We start from the raw sequence: 14,149 nt of genomic DNA on the forward strand, positions 1-14,149 counted from the left end.
GTATTCAGATTAATTCACTAGATTTTCTGGAATAAAATTCAAATCGGGTGTTTACAAGAAAGTTCCACGTTGTGGAACAATTTGAAACTCTATATAAATGTGGGGATTTTCAGAAGGAGTATGTGTATGGGAAAGAAAGACATTCAACATATAAAGTTGGCGTATTCTTTCCAGGCAGTGAAACTATAGACACATATAGGACCATTTTAGGGTTTCTGTGGGGAGAAATGGAGTGCGTCCCATTTGGCATGAGGGTCCCATAACTGTTTTCCACATACAAGAGTTCACACATTCAGATATTCACAGACATTATTATCACGATTTGTATTTCTTGTCTACGATATATTATGCGGCATTTTTGAACGGATAAATATCTTTCGATTATTCTTACGCAGTATTAAATTTTAGATTCATGTTATTGAAAAAAAGATATAATGGGTTTCCACAAATTGTAGCTAATCAATTCATAAAAAAAAGAATTCGGTAGATGAGGCACTAATAAATAGAATTTGTTCATTCGGTATGTCCGAAATTCGTTGTCTAGTGAGAGAATCTCACAATCTCTTTGAGCTAAAAAAATATTTGGCACATTTTTGGGCTCAATTTTTGAGGGGAATTAATTTAGTGAAAACCGCAACCTTCCAAGTTCAACTTTTTCCAAGCTATAAGGGAAAATTGGAAAATAGCGTGAAATGAATGCACTTATTTAAGTAGAATCCATTGTCATTGATAATTGTTATTGTTGTCAAGTACTCTTCAAATAAACCCACAGAAAATAGTCAAGAGGGTTCAAATCTGGAGTTCAGGGTGACCATTCAACTGATCCTCCCCTACCAATCCATTTCTCAGGATATGTATCATCAAGATACCTCTCCTCACTTCAATTCCATAATGCGGAGGCGTACCATCTTGTTGGAACCAAATTAAAAATCCATGGATTCGTGGATTTCCCTTAGTAATAATTAGTAAAAAAATAATGGTCTGATTGCAGTTACTCTCTGATTACAAATTGTAAATTATTTCCTAATTTTTTAAGGAAAAACGGCACAACCGATTATACTTTAAACCACATCGCTGAATAGGTAATCAAATTACCTTTCATTTGATGGATTACACTCCATATATTCCCATTTGAAAAAAATTATGTAGAGGGGTGAAAAATATCAAATTCAAAAAAGCACAGGATAAATTGCTTTTGAAATTAAAAATCGACGGGTGCGAGGATTTTCCTTAATAATTCTTTGTACAAGAATTGTTGACGAGTTACGTTATACTTTTTTGGCACGCTGTATAACATGATATACATGAAGAACCAGAAAAAATTCTCACCGGTTAATTTTTCTGAATTTTTTGTATGTTGTAGAATATTACCTCCTGAACAAGAAAATCTATGGAATTACTTCTTATAGAAAAAAATCTTGCGTTACAAATATTACCTACTTACCCATAAGGTAATAACTCCAGACTGGTTTTCAATAAAAATTTTGTTAGATACCGGATGAGTAAAAGATTATTTGAAATGGAATTCGTACAGTTCAAAATTCACCCTGTAATTAAAAGAGTCGTTTTTGGAATGGTTCAATTTTTTGTCATTACTCTGAGTTTGAGTACAATATTATAATGTCAAACAGTATTGGCTTTGCTATGACCAGTTTTTGAGATAGACAGGGTAATATATTAAGAGGGGCGACCACTATTACAAAAGTTTTCAAAAAGTTGTATGTATACAATGAAAATTTCATACAGAGTAACGATAAGAGGCACGTTGGCGTTTAGTTAGGTATTCTTATTTTGTCATATGTCCCAAATTCGATGTTCACTGAGTGCATCTCAAGTACTATAATTTTGAGAGAAAAAATCTTCCAAGATCTCACTTCTTCCAAGATCAAAAAGCAGAGATTAGATATCTTGATTCGTTCTGAAGTAATAGAGCGATTCTTGAAAAATGACCTTCAATTATTTCGCTATATCTATGATGCGTTGTGGGTATCATATGAACCAAAAAAGTACTGAAAAAAAACGTTGTAGAACTTTTCAAATATCTCGAGAAACTAAGATACAGCGGAATATTTGAAACAGTAGTTTTCCAGAAACGCCCTGTAACTCGAGAACGAATCAAGATATGTATGATCTGATGATATTATTATTATTTCGAATAGATAGGAGGTCTTTGAAGATTTTTTCTCTGAATCTTATAGTTCTTGAGTTGATTTCATTGAGCATTGAATTTGGGACACCCCGCACAATGTCTTTCTTTGAACAATGACAAAATAACAATTAGTAAAAGCTAACGTGTCTCCTACCGTTATTCTGTATGAAATTTTCATTGTAAACAACTTTTTGACATGTCCGGTCTTCGTCACCTCTCTGGTCCTGGTGCCTATCCGTTTCCTCCAGGGAATTTTTTCACAATCCTTGTTGTACCTAAAAAAAAGCTTTCTGTATATATTACACATACCCACTAAGTCCTAGCTCCCTGATATTTCTTTTTATATTTTTAACAACTCCCGTGTTAGGATAGTTCTTGTTAAAACGCAAGGTACGTATGTCTTGAAATTTTTTTCACCACTTTTCAATGCATTTTGTAATTGTTGTTTTGTTATTTGGATTGATAAGTCGATGAGTATTACTGCCTTTTGATTTTTATCGACAAATGATATATATGGTCTGTTGTTTTCGTCTGTGATAACTTCATAGTAAATGCGTATGAAAATTTATAGAAAAACATTATTATCATTACATAATTTTGAAAAAAGTTCATATTTTTCAAAAATACACTTCAATCGATCAAAGTCCTGGGCAAAAGAAATTTCCCAATAAAAATCGTAGGAGAAATACCTGAGGAGATTTGAACATTTTTTTCTTGTACAATTTTTGTTGACAATTTGTTGAAATTTATAATTTCCATAACGTAAGTTCTGACAAGGCTGAAATTCAGTTCCAAAATGCTCACTCGAATATTTCAGCCTAATTTCAGGAGGATTTTAACATCAGAATATCTCATATGGATAAACTAACCGACAACAATAACATCATATACATGATATCTCATATATATGTATAAACGGCTTTGTGGGGGCACTTGACGCATGAATGAACGAGCGCTCAAAAGCTCCTGATGCCGAACCATTATTTTTATCGATTTTTCCTTATGGAATTCTAAAATTGAATACCGCCACCTGGTGTCGGATAGGAGAATGAGGTAAGGTCAGAAAAAGATACCATTTTCTAATAGCGTAGGGGTGATTCTTGTTTGGAGAAGGGAGCTTTTGCAAGCTTGGAAAAATCAATAGTCAGAAAGCTCGAATAGAGGAAACACCCTCAGTGTTCCTGACATCTATTGTGAACTGTTGCAACTAATAGTGTGCTGAAGACATACATTGGAAGATGACGCTCTGTTTTCTCTGCATATAATTTTTCAGCTGCGATCAATTAGTATATTCTCTTCATTTCCCATTCGTAGGGGAGAAAAATAGGTCTAAAGTTAACTTCGAAATAGGTCAATGCCATATAACGAATAACAAGCAGAATTCCTAAAATTTTCAGGCTATTCTCGAATTATCGTATGATAGATTTCGTTTAATACATTTCTGTCCTTCCCCTGTACATTTGTATAATTAACGAGTTATGTAAACAGGACATAGTATTGTACTCAGGAAATTCTGATACAATGAGATGAGTTTCCATACATTCCTGACAATCTCAATTGTAAAAACTTTCTTTGGTTGCTGCACTCGGACATTTATAGCATCGTATTGAATAAAATCCAGTCATCCCTGGATGAAGTTGATTTAACTTAACTCTGTTTTAATTAATGAGATTGTTAAATCGGATATCAAAACAATATATACAAAACAAAACTCATTCGGAGTAAGCTTGCTATATGATATTTTTTTTTTAATTTACAGTTGTTCATGATACGAGTATATTATTTTTTTTGAGATAGAGCAATACAAAAAATTGTTAACTTCAAATGATAAAGCATGCAGTATTAGCAGAGCAAGGTGAACGGGGCATCATACATTTCCAAAGTATGATTCAAGAGTAAAGATGAAATCCTCAGCAAAAATTCTGCCCGTATAGGTTAATTGGTAGAAGAACTTCTTCTTCATCCAAACAAAATCTTCCCATCCTTCCTTGTCGCCAAAAATTGACGACGCATATATTATAATTAAATCTAAAAACAAAAAAGAAACAACCAAACGTAGTTGATAATAAATGTTATTGTTTTCATTGAATACCACATTAAATGATCACAATTGGAATTAACACAATAAATTGAAGGATGAGAGTATATTCAAGTATGAGCGTTCTGCATTGAATATTGATATTCCTATCTTGGGAGTCAGTGAATTTTGAAGATTAAGAACTCAAAAAACTTAGTGAAAAGTGTAAAAGTTGAAGATACAATTAAAATAACTGCCGTCTTCAGTCTAAAATTTTTATTGGCGAGCATTCGAGCTCTTTGAATCAACTTTGGTTGAATTTGAGCGTCTTGAGAATTTGTGGATTCAAAAAGCCTAAAATCAAGTTTGAAGAAACCTATAATTGGGAAAAAACTAGCATAAGAACTTTTCGCATAAAATTTGATAAAACAATGCTATTTCTAGCTTGAAAATCAGGAATTATGGAGGCTACAACAAACAACGCAAAATACCTTTAATCGCAATAGTATAGAAATATAAAATGAAAAAACTGCTATCCGTTATCCAGAACTTTTCTCGACAGATGTAGAAATTAAGAAACAGCTTGAGAATCAGTATATATTGAAGGCTGAAAATCAAAAATTCAAAAAATTAGATGAGTATTAAATCAAAAAATCTTCATACGTCTCTCAGAATATTTATCGGATAGCATAATAGCTATTCGCTAATTTGGTTGAAATACACGAATTCGACAAAACTAGGATTATAATTTGATTTCTATTCATCGCAAAGTTTCTGAGTAGCAACGACTTCCCAAAAACTTAAAACTTTATAATCGAACTGAAATGACTGGAATATATTACGAAAAATGAAACAAGGACGTTGGCAATTTCAAGGACATCCAAAAAAACACATAAAGCGCCCAGCCACGCGTAAAACATCCCCTAATTTTCAACCGAAAAAAAAAACAATTAACATTCCATCGCAACAGAAATTTGCAAGGAATCGAGCTGGACAATTTCCTCGCCTATTGTGGCATTCCAAGAAGGGTTCCTCTTTGTCGAAAAACTTGCAGTTCGCGAATTATTAGGCCATTTTCCCACATCAGTAAAAAGTTTGCCAAAAAATCTATCGGAATAGTCGAACATTGCGCCTCCTTTCTATGTTTACGCGGCTGCGCGAGCGAAACGTTGCGGGCGAGTCAGTTTCCGCGGAAAAGCCGACGGGTTTGGCACGTTTTCACGCGTGAAGAAAAACATGTTGGTTGGCTGAAGGTATGAACACACACGAGCACACTTCAGACACCGAATAAGGTAAGACCATTTCTGTACTATCATCAATTAAAGATAATATCATCAAGTAGATTCTGGTGTTAACCACGTGACCGATTACATTTTTTGAATTTTATTCAGAAAATGAGATTCACGTGACATTGAAGGTGAGAAGTTAAGGTGGAAATGAGGTTCGCCGAATTCAGACCACCAATGATTTAATTTATTTTCAGTAAATCAAGGTGGAAATTATTGGATTAATTTTTAGCCATACCTGAAATTAAATCAAGATTAATTTCAAGTTGTTAGATCACATGTTACGTACGTAAATTGGATCCAATCAAAGTTTTATTACATCAAAGCCGATAAAATTTAAAAATCCCTCTTTTCAATGCAGGACCATTCAAAGATTTAATGAGAAAGTTTGACCATTGTTTGGCATTTTAATCGGATTTTATGAGGTTCCAATTCAATGAAGAAAACGAATGGCACTAGTCATCTTAAGGGATGTATTCTCAAACCATCAATTTATTGAAATGAGACCTTTACCTGTCTTCACAATATCTTCTAGATATTTGTATCTGAGCACATCGAGATTTATGTGGGTTAATAATTGTGCCGGTATGTTATTTATTCGATACATTTTCCTCCCCATTGTCAGTTGTAGCTCTGGAAATTAATTGAAGACAACAGAAGATTGCTTACGTGAAGAAATTGGAGAGAAACGTAATTCGGCATTTTTGTGGGTTTTAAAATAGATTTACATAATCCGTCGGCTCATGCTGAAGATGCTACGTGAATTATTAACCATTATTCTTGTATTGGTGATATAAAATTCAGTTCGTTTTGTTTTTGCTTCCTACATTTGATTAAAACATATTTCCATGCATATATTCTATAGCTAGCGTTCTGAATTATCTCATAGATCAAACATTCTCTAAGGACACATGAATTCCACTACTCCACGGTCTCTGCGAACTTTATCCCCTTATTCCTTTTTCGCTTGTCACGTGTATGTATCACTTTATCTCTTGGTGACTAGGGGAGTAGGGTTTCCAACTCAACCTCCCTCGTAAAGCTACGGCCACAACACAACACGTTCGGCTTGGGTTAATAGTCACCTGCAAATATTTGCCTAGAATATATAAGCTTCTGCTTTTAAACATGTTCGAAAGGGCAGCGATACTTGAGGATCATAACTACTAATAACTGCTACAAATCATTCATAAAATTGTTTTGGAAGGAAAGGGATAACAATGCGATATCCCATTTGGCAGAATGAAAAAAAATCTAGAATCGAATATATTAATTTCAAAAGTTCAACACACTATAAATTTCAGAGCATAATTGATTATTTCAATTCTTAAAGCAGAATATATCGACAAGTGAATACAAATATTTGAGAAACTTCGGAACTACTCAATATTTCACGCAATATGTACTCAATTTTATGATAAAATGTTGGTAAGATCACCGAGAAATGTTATTTCTGAAATTAATCCTGATTTTGCCAAAATGTCTGAAAGTTAAGCTGAAAGAAGTTACTTGATTACGTTCGTCCGTTTGGCCGCCGTGTACAAGATAACTCTCGAAAAGAATGTGCTAAAGATTTGAAATTGTTACTATAATCAGTTCCAGAAAAATATCCATATGACATTCAGTTTTCTCGATAATTGAAAAAATATCCATCTGACCGAACTAAAATTTAGAAATAAATTCAATAATAGTGGAGCTAATACTCATACGAAATTTTATAAGACTTTTATTATTGAAAGTGAAAAAAAAAATTCAATTCTGGAAAGTTTCCATATTCCAAATTCGTCTCATTCCACTAAAATTTGTGTTATTCAAACACTCAACGAGATCAGAAGATTTCAACGGAAAAAAAATCAAATTTTTCTGATCTGGTAACACTCTTAATAGTCTTATGAAGAATATTATTTTTTTTTTTCAATTTTGTCGGTAATTTGCAGATAAGTTCGAAGAAATACAAATATGCATTAATATACAAGATAAAATTTTTGTGGGGTGTCAAATGCATGCTGAGAGGAAGAAACATAATGTTAAAATGCATATAAGGGCATTTATCGAAAAGGAAAATATCGAACCTTTCATTGTTCATTGTTCTGAAAAAAAGGATAAAATTTGCTGAAAGTATAAATTTATGTTTTCGTGAAATATAAAATTTCAGGTGATAAAATTTCATGAACACGCGCCGAAACTCTTGATTCACGTCAGTGCCTTACTCAGTTTTTCAGTCGAATTTAGTATTCCACACATTAATTAAAATTTCGTTTTCCCCAAACGATTCTAAAAGTTTATAATTCCATGAGAGGGAAAATAATGAATCCCCGAAAAGAATTTGCGGAGTTTTAATTTCAATGACCCTCGGGATTAAAGGTTAGAGTTTGTTGGTCAAATAGTGAGACAACCTCTATAAATTCATATAGAAGTTTCTAATTCCAAGGAGAATCAAGATCCCTCTTCGAGTCCAACTAGTTAACCAACTCAGCGCGTATCAAACTTTATCAATAAGGAAAAGCCTATGATTAACTGTTAATACTTTCATACTCACGTTGTGGACAGAGCGAGAGCGCATCTTAACTATCACTTCTGCACTAACAATGTTCCACCTGCTGTTAGAAATAGATTGATCCTTACTCAATAAACTTCCCCTTGAGGTCTCCAATTAAAAAGTTCCATCTCAGCTCACCAAGTTGAACACCTTCATTGATCCCTAATCTTTCTTATACGGTGCTGCTTATAAGTTTCTTTTCTTCCTTCTTTCGACAATTCGAACTTGGATTTAATGAAATGAAATCCACAGTAAAATCCTTGATTACCACAATAACTCGCGCATGTATTCCGTTTTTTCTTCTTATTGTCTGAGGCATCATCAAATGGGAATAGATCAAGCGGTCGAGCAGGCCACTCAATAAATTTATAATGAATCTCAAGATAAAGATCTAGTGTGCTCCCCATCAGAGATGTTCTCACCACTGCATTATTCATAGCTCGCCTTTGAAGATCTAATGATCTTCAGTAAATTTCAGAAATTTCTCGTCCAAAGAATTGTTTGCCTTGGCTAGAAATGAGTGGCTATTCTATGGTCAGGAGTTTCTTTCTTCTGTATCCACAGAATATGCATTCGTCAGTTTCTGAGAACCCTATTCTCATTAGATGTTTCCTGGGGAGGCAGTGCCCTCTGAGGAAGCCAGTGAGGAGGTGTAGCGTGTTCTTACTGAGATCAAAATACTTTTTGGATATTGCTGTATTAAAGTTCCGATGAAACTTTTCGGCGTGATCGATCCCTGAGAGATTCCCCCAGAGTATTTCTATTTCGGTTTCCTCCTACACTTGGAACTTTTTCTTTTAGATGCATTCAATTGAAGGTGTTCGTGCTCCGTTTCTGACAAGTGTATTGGCCTCTTCATCTTCTTTTATTCCCGATGACCAGGAAAGCAGATTAAAAAATCATGCCTAATTCATCAATTTTCTTTCGGCATTCCTATACATTGGAGCTCAGTGTTTTGATGACAGCTCGTTAATCAGAATGGATTACTGTTACATTTAAAAATAATAGTTTCTTTCTAGGTTCGTTCAAAAGTTTGGATGGTGTCTTCCTCTACCCAGTTTTTTTTTTTTGCTTACTGTACTGATCCTTTCGTCACTAGGCAGATTCACTGATGTGCCTTGTTCGAAAAGCCCAGACTATCTAAAAGCAAGATACCTATGTATCACCTACATCCTAGCATCATACCAATTTTCATTATCTTGATCTCAATTATGGTTCGTTAGAATATTCATCGTCAATTCAATATTTGATTAATTAATTAGAGCTGATGTTGGTGTAGATGGTGTATAAATCAGGATAAGGATTCTGCTAACGAGTATTTCATTTTCAACTTTGACCACAATATCTATCCTCTCCGTGCACTTCAATTCTGACTGAAATATGTAGTTATTAAAATGATGCACCAACTTTCTGTAATACTGTTTAGGAGTAGTTTCCTAATTAGGATTTTAATGATCAATGTTTGTACTCCTGCTCAACGGCCTGAGATTGAAATATTATCAATACTACCTGTGGCAGTTAGGAACTAATTTCCTATAATATTTCCATCAAATAAGACTATCTGGAAAACGGTTATCGAACAACCTTTAATCTTCGAGGAAATTACATATTTTCAAATAAATTCGATCTCCTTTGCCAATAAGACGAAATTTACCCAATGAATTTCTAGTTCAAAGAGGGCATAATAACTAGGAGGGTATAGAATATTCTTAGGACTTTATTTATTTATTCAATGGATGAATATTTGATGAAGTGATGTATAGGGTGTTTCACGTAAGCGGGTCACTGGATTTTGTGGTTTATTCTTTGAGCAATATGGTAAAGTGACCTATCACAATGATAGTAATTTTTTGGGGCTATCCAAATATGTTTTCGGAAAAACTATCGAACTGAGGCATGGAAAGTTATTGGGGAAAAACCATTTTTCCAAAAAAAATATTATGCAAAATTGACTGATTTTCAAAATGAGAAGGTCTTGAGACAATTTCTCAATAATTGTTTCTTCATTTGAACTTCCGGTTTACTTATATAGTCTTATATTTATTTCAAGCAATTCCATTCAAAATCAACCTAAGAAAATTCATATTCCATATTCGGAAAATATATCCATGTTGTCTATGATTCTATAAATATTTGATTATCAAGTGTTAAAGTTTTCATTCTCGATTATAATAGAAGCGCAAAGATAAAGCCTGAATTTTCATTCAAAGCTCTCAGTGTGTTTACTCTTGAAGGAAAAAATGTTATTTTGGAGGTAGCTCTTCCAGGGTGAACATATTGAGAGCTTTGAATGAAAATTCAGGCTTTATATTCGCGCTTCTATTATAATCGAGAATGAAAACTTCAAAACTTGACAACCACATATTTATTGAATTACAGACAACATATATATTTTCCGAATATTAAATCTGAATTTTCTCAAGTTGATTTTGAATGGAATTGCTCAATGAATGAATAAAAAACTACCACTATATTTACCTTTTCGGATTCAGAATCGATTGGAAATTCAGAAAATATGGGATATATTATGAGGTATGTTTTGCTAGGAATAATATTCTGTTCCTCAATAACTTTCCATGCCTTGGTTCGATAGTTTTTCCGATAACATATTTGGATAGCACGTGAAAAATACTATCATCATCTGTTTTTCGAATTTTGAAGGAGCATTCATATTATTTAAGTGTCATTGATTAATACCGGTCTTTTTTTACCATGAGCTACTGGAACGGGTTATTTAGATAATGTTCCAGAGCTTCATTTGAAATTGAAAGACTTCTCAAATATAATTTCATATCCTCGTGAATAATGATTTGTTTGGGCTCAGGTAACTTGGTGTGCCCCTCAAGAAACAACATTAGTTGAGCTCAAGAGTCAGGATACATTATAAGGGAATACGCTGAATTTTAACAAAACATTTATCTTCCTCAGCGATTCCCAACAGTTCACGAACTCGAATTGGTGGTTGGCATAATATATTCGAGGCTTTTCCTGTCAGAACAGCTTAAAGTCATTTGAAACCATCAGCTTTAAGGAGTCCGGAGATTTTTCCTTTTTTTAATAACTAATTGCGCCAGAGATCTAACTGAAGAAGTTTCGGTCGAAAGAATCACACAGAGCACGATATCTCATTCCAAATTGTACTTTCCGACCATCCCTAGAGGCTAAGAGTCTTGAATTATAGCCGATTTCCACACAAGAATTCTCATTCGTGAACATACTTGCCTTTTAACCTCTTGAAGAGGCGGGCAAGGTGAACAAGGAGTCCCATCAATTTGCCGGGAATTCCCGATATAAATGGTGGCCAGGGAACAATAGGGAACGAAATTAATTTCAATAAAATTGAATTTCCGCAGAATTAAACCGAATTCTGTCCGCGGAAAAATTGAGAGAGATCCGAATATTCAACCGAGATTTACACCTCTACGAAATATTATGGCTTTGAACCCTCAATTCACGTTTCATTTGGAACTTTTTTCAAATTCATGTGGTGGCGAATTTGTTGAAATGCTCAACTTTGACCTGAGCAAAGCGTTCGATACTGTTGAATGCAGTTCTAAGAAATTGTTCAGAATTGTGTGAGGTGAAAATAGTAAAATTGTTGTAAAAGTTCGTAGAAGAAAATCCAGCACTCATGAATCTCGAAAATGCACAGATTCTCTCTATAGTTATCGAGTAAATCGATATTTCGGTATTGTAATATACACTGCGCAAAAAAATTAACGCACATTATGGAAATCTCAAATTTATTCTACAACTGAAGGTTTTCTCAATGAAAAATATTTTTATCAGAATTATGCATGCATATGCATATGCATATGCACTTTCAACGTTTTTGTTCAATACAGATGTTTTTTCCCAGCAGGAATTAAAAAAGATGAGATTATCAGATTTTGAATGTATTGGCTCCATTCTGAAATCAGTTGTTCTCGATCAATTCTAGTGATCAATAGTTTTTCTTTCGTTTGATTTTCTACACTCGATCGCTATGCAACGCGAAACACGCCATTTGACCCAAGAGGAATGTGCCCAAGCGGTAGTTTTGCGAGAAGAAGGGTAGACATACACAAGAATTGCAGAAAGGTTTGGAGTTTCCCATACAAGTGTGTCCAGAATGTTGCAGCGATTCAGGGAGACAGGTATGAATGACCGAAGACCAGGACAGGGTAGACCACGGGTAACAACTGCCATTCAAGAACGTTACTTGAGAGTTTCTTCGTTGAGACAACGGTTTGCAACCGCTCGCCTCCTTCAAAATCAGCTTGAGCAAACTCATGGGGTGCAAATTAGCACTCAGACAATAAGAAATCGCCTCAGAGAATATGATTTAAGGCCTCGTGTCGCGGCAAGCTCTTACCCCAGCCCATCGAATGGCGCGTTTGGATTTTGCGAGAGCATATCCATTGGGAAGAGGCTGATTGGGAAAGAGTTCTCTCCACAGATGAGTCTAGATTCTGCCTCTACCATTGTGATCGACGGTTCCTTGTATACAGACGTCCACATGAAAGATATGCTCAGTGCAATTTCCTGAATACTACTGGTTTCGGGGGAGGATCGATTATGGTATGGGGTGGAATATCTTTGACTGCTCGCACAGACCTAGTGGTCGTTGATAATGAAGCTATGAATGCTGATAGGTTTGTAAGGAACATTCTTGAAGAGCATGTAGTGCCATTTGTCCCATACATTGGTGAAATTTTCATTTTTATGGACGATAATGCCAGACCCCATCGAGCGCGCATCGTTCAGGAGTACCTTGAAGAGGTTGAAGTCTCTCAAATGGAATGGCCAGCAAGAACTCCATATCTCGATCCGATTGAGCAGGTTTGGGACAACCACAATAGAAGGCTGAGAAGTTCAAAAATCATCCAGCTACTCTTAATGACTTAGGAATCCAACTCAGAGAAATCTGGGAAGGATTAGATCAGAACATTTTAAGATCACTCATTTCGAGTATGAATTGTCGTTGCCGAGCTGTAATTAACGCAAGGGGTGGAAATACCAAGTATTAAATCACTCATCAGCATTCCAGTATTTTCAAAATTGTTTATTTCTCTTCTTTCGCATAAGATTCGGTGAAATCCTGAATTTTTCTTTCATTTAATGTGTCTTGTTTCGTTCAAAACCTTCCCGAGAGAACATAAAAAATAAGTTATAAAGTCAATGTAGAGTTAACTTTCATTAAAATTGAGATTTTCAGAATGTGCGTTAATTTTTTCGCGCAGTGTATAATAAATAGAGTTGAAAATATAATTGAATTGCGCGTAGGGTGAATTTATCCGATCAACTAAAATTCTGGTTTTAATCTGCGTATCAATCAATTAACGTTACATTTTGAATTTTCGCTTCGTTCGACCAATTCGCATAAAAGATCAACTGGAATTAATGCTGCCGCAAGCGGATTGAGTTAAGTATCAATTGGAAAACTGTTGAAAAATGCATCCGAATTGCCCAACACTCGAAGCCATAACGATACTTGATTAATCACTGACAATTAAATAGATTCTTCGATCATCGATTGATGGGTGTCCGTAAGAGCTATAAACTGATTCAGTCTTCGGCGAAAATCGATTTTCCCATCAGCCAAACGGAATACGAGTAATGAATGGTCTTGACAGGAAGCTGCCATTTGCCCCATACATTGGTGAAAATTTCATTTTTATGGACGATAATGCCAGACCCCATCGTGCGCGCATCGTTCAGGAGTACCTTGAAGAGGTTGAAGTCTCTCGAATGAAATGGCCAGCAAGAAGTCCAGATCTCAATCCGATTGAGCAGGTTTGGGACAACCTCAATAGAAGGCTGAGAAGTTCAGTTCAGAAAATCATCCAGCTACTCTTAATGACTCAGGAATCCAACTCAGAGAAATCTGGGAAGGATTAGATCAGAACATTTTAAGATCTCTCATTTTGAGTATGAACCGTTGTTGCCGAGCTGTAATTAACGCAAGGGGTGGAAATACCAAGTATTAAATCACTTATCAGCATTCCAGTATTTTGAAAATTGTTTATTTCTCTTCTTTCGCATAAGATTCGGTGAAATCCTGAATTTTTCTTTCATTTAATGTGTCTTGTTTCGTTCAAAACCTTCCCGAGAGAACATAAAAAATAAGTTATAAAGTCAATGTAGAGTTAACTTTCATTAAAATTGAGATTTTCAGA

General features: G+C 34.8%; 1 protein-coding gene across 2 annotated transcripts in view; it reads left to right on the plus strand.

Moving 5' to 3' along the window:
• The first annotated feature begins 5,325 nt into the window (after positions 1-5,325).
• LOC123685937 overlaps positions 5,326-14,149 on the plus strand; it is an 80,896-nt gene continuing 72,072 nt past the window's right edge. For both annotated transcript variants that reach the window (XM_045625827.1, XM_045625828.1), the window contains exon 1: positions 5,326-5,458. The gene's annotated coding sequence lies outside the window, so the exon portion shown is untranslated. The remainder of the gene's footprint in view (positions 5,459-14,149) is intronic.

This window comes from Harmonia axyridis, chromosome X (genome assembly GCF_914767665.1).
Source record: "Harmonia axyridis chromosome X, icHarAxyr1.1, whole genome shotgun sequence".
In the NCBI taxonomy this organism is placed as follows: Eukaryota; Metazoa; Arthropoda; class Insecta; order Coleoptera; family Coccinellidae; genus Harmonia; species Harmonia axyridis.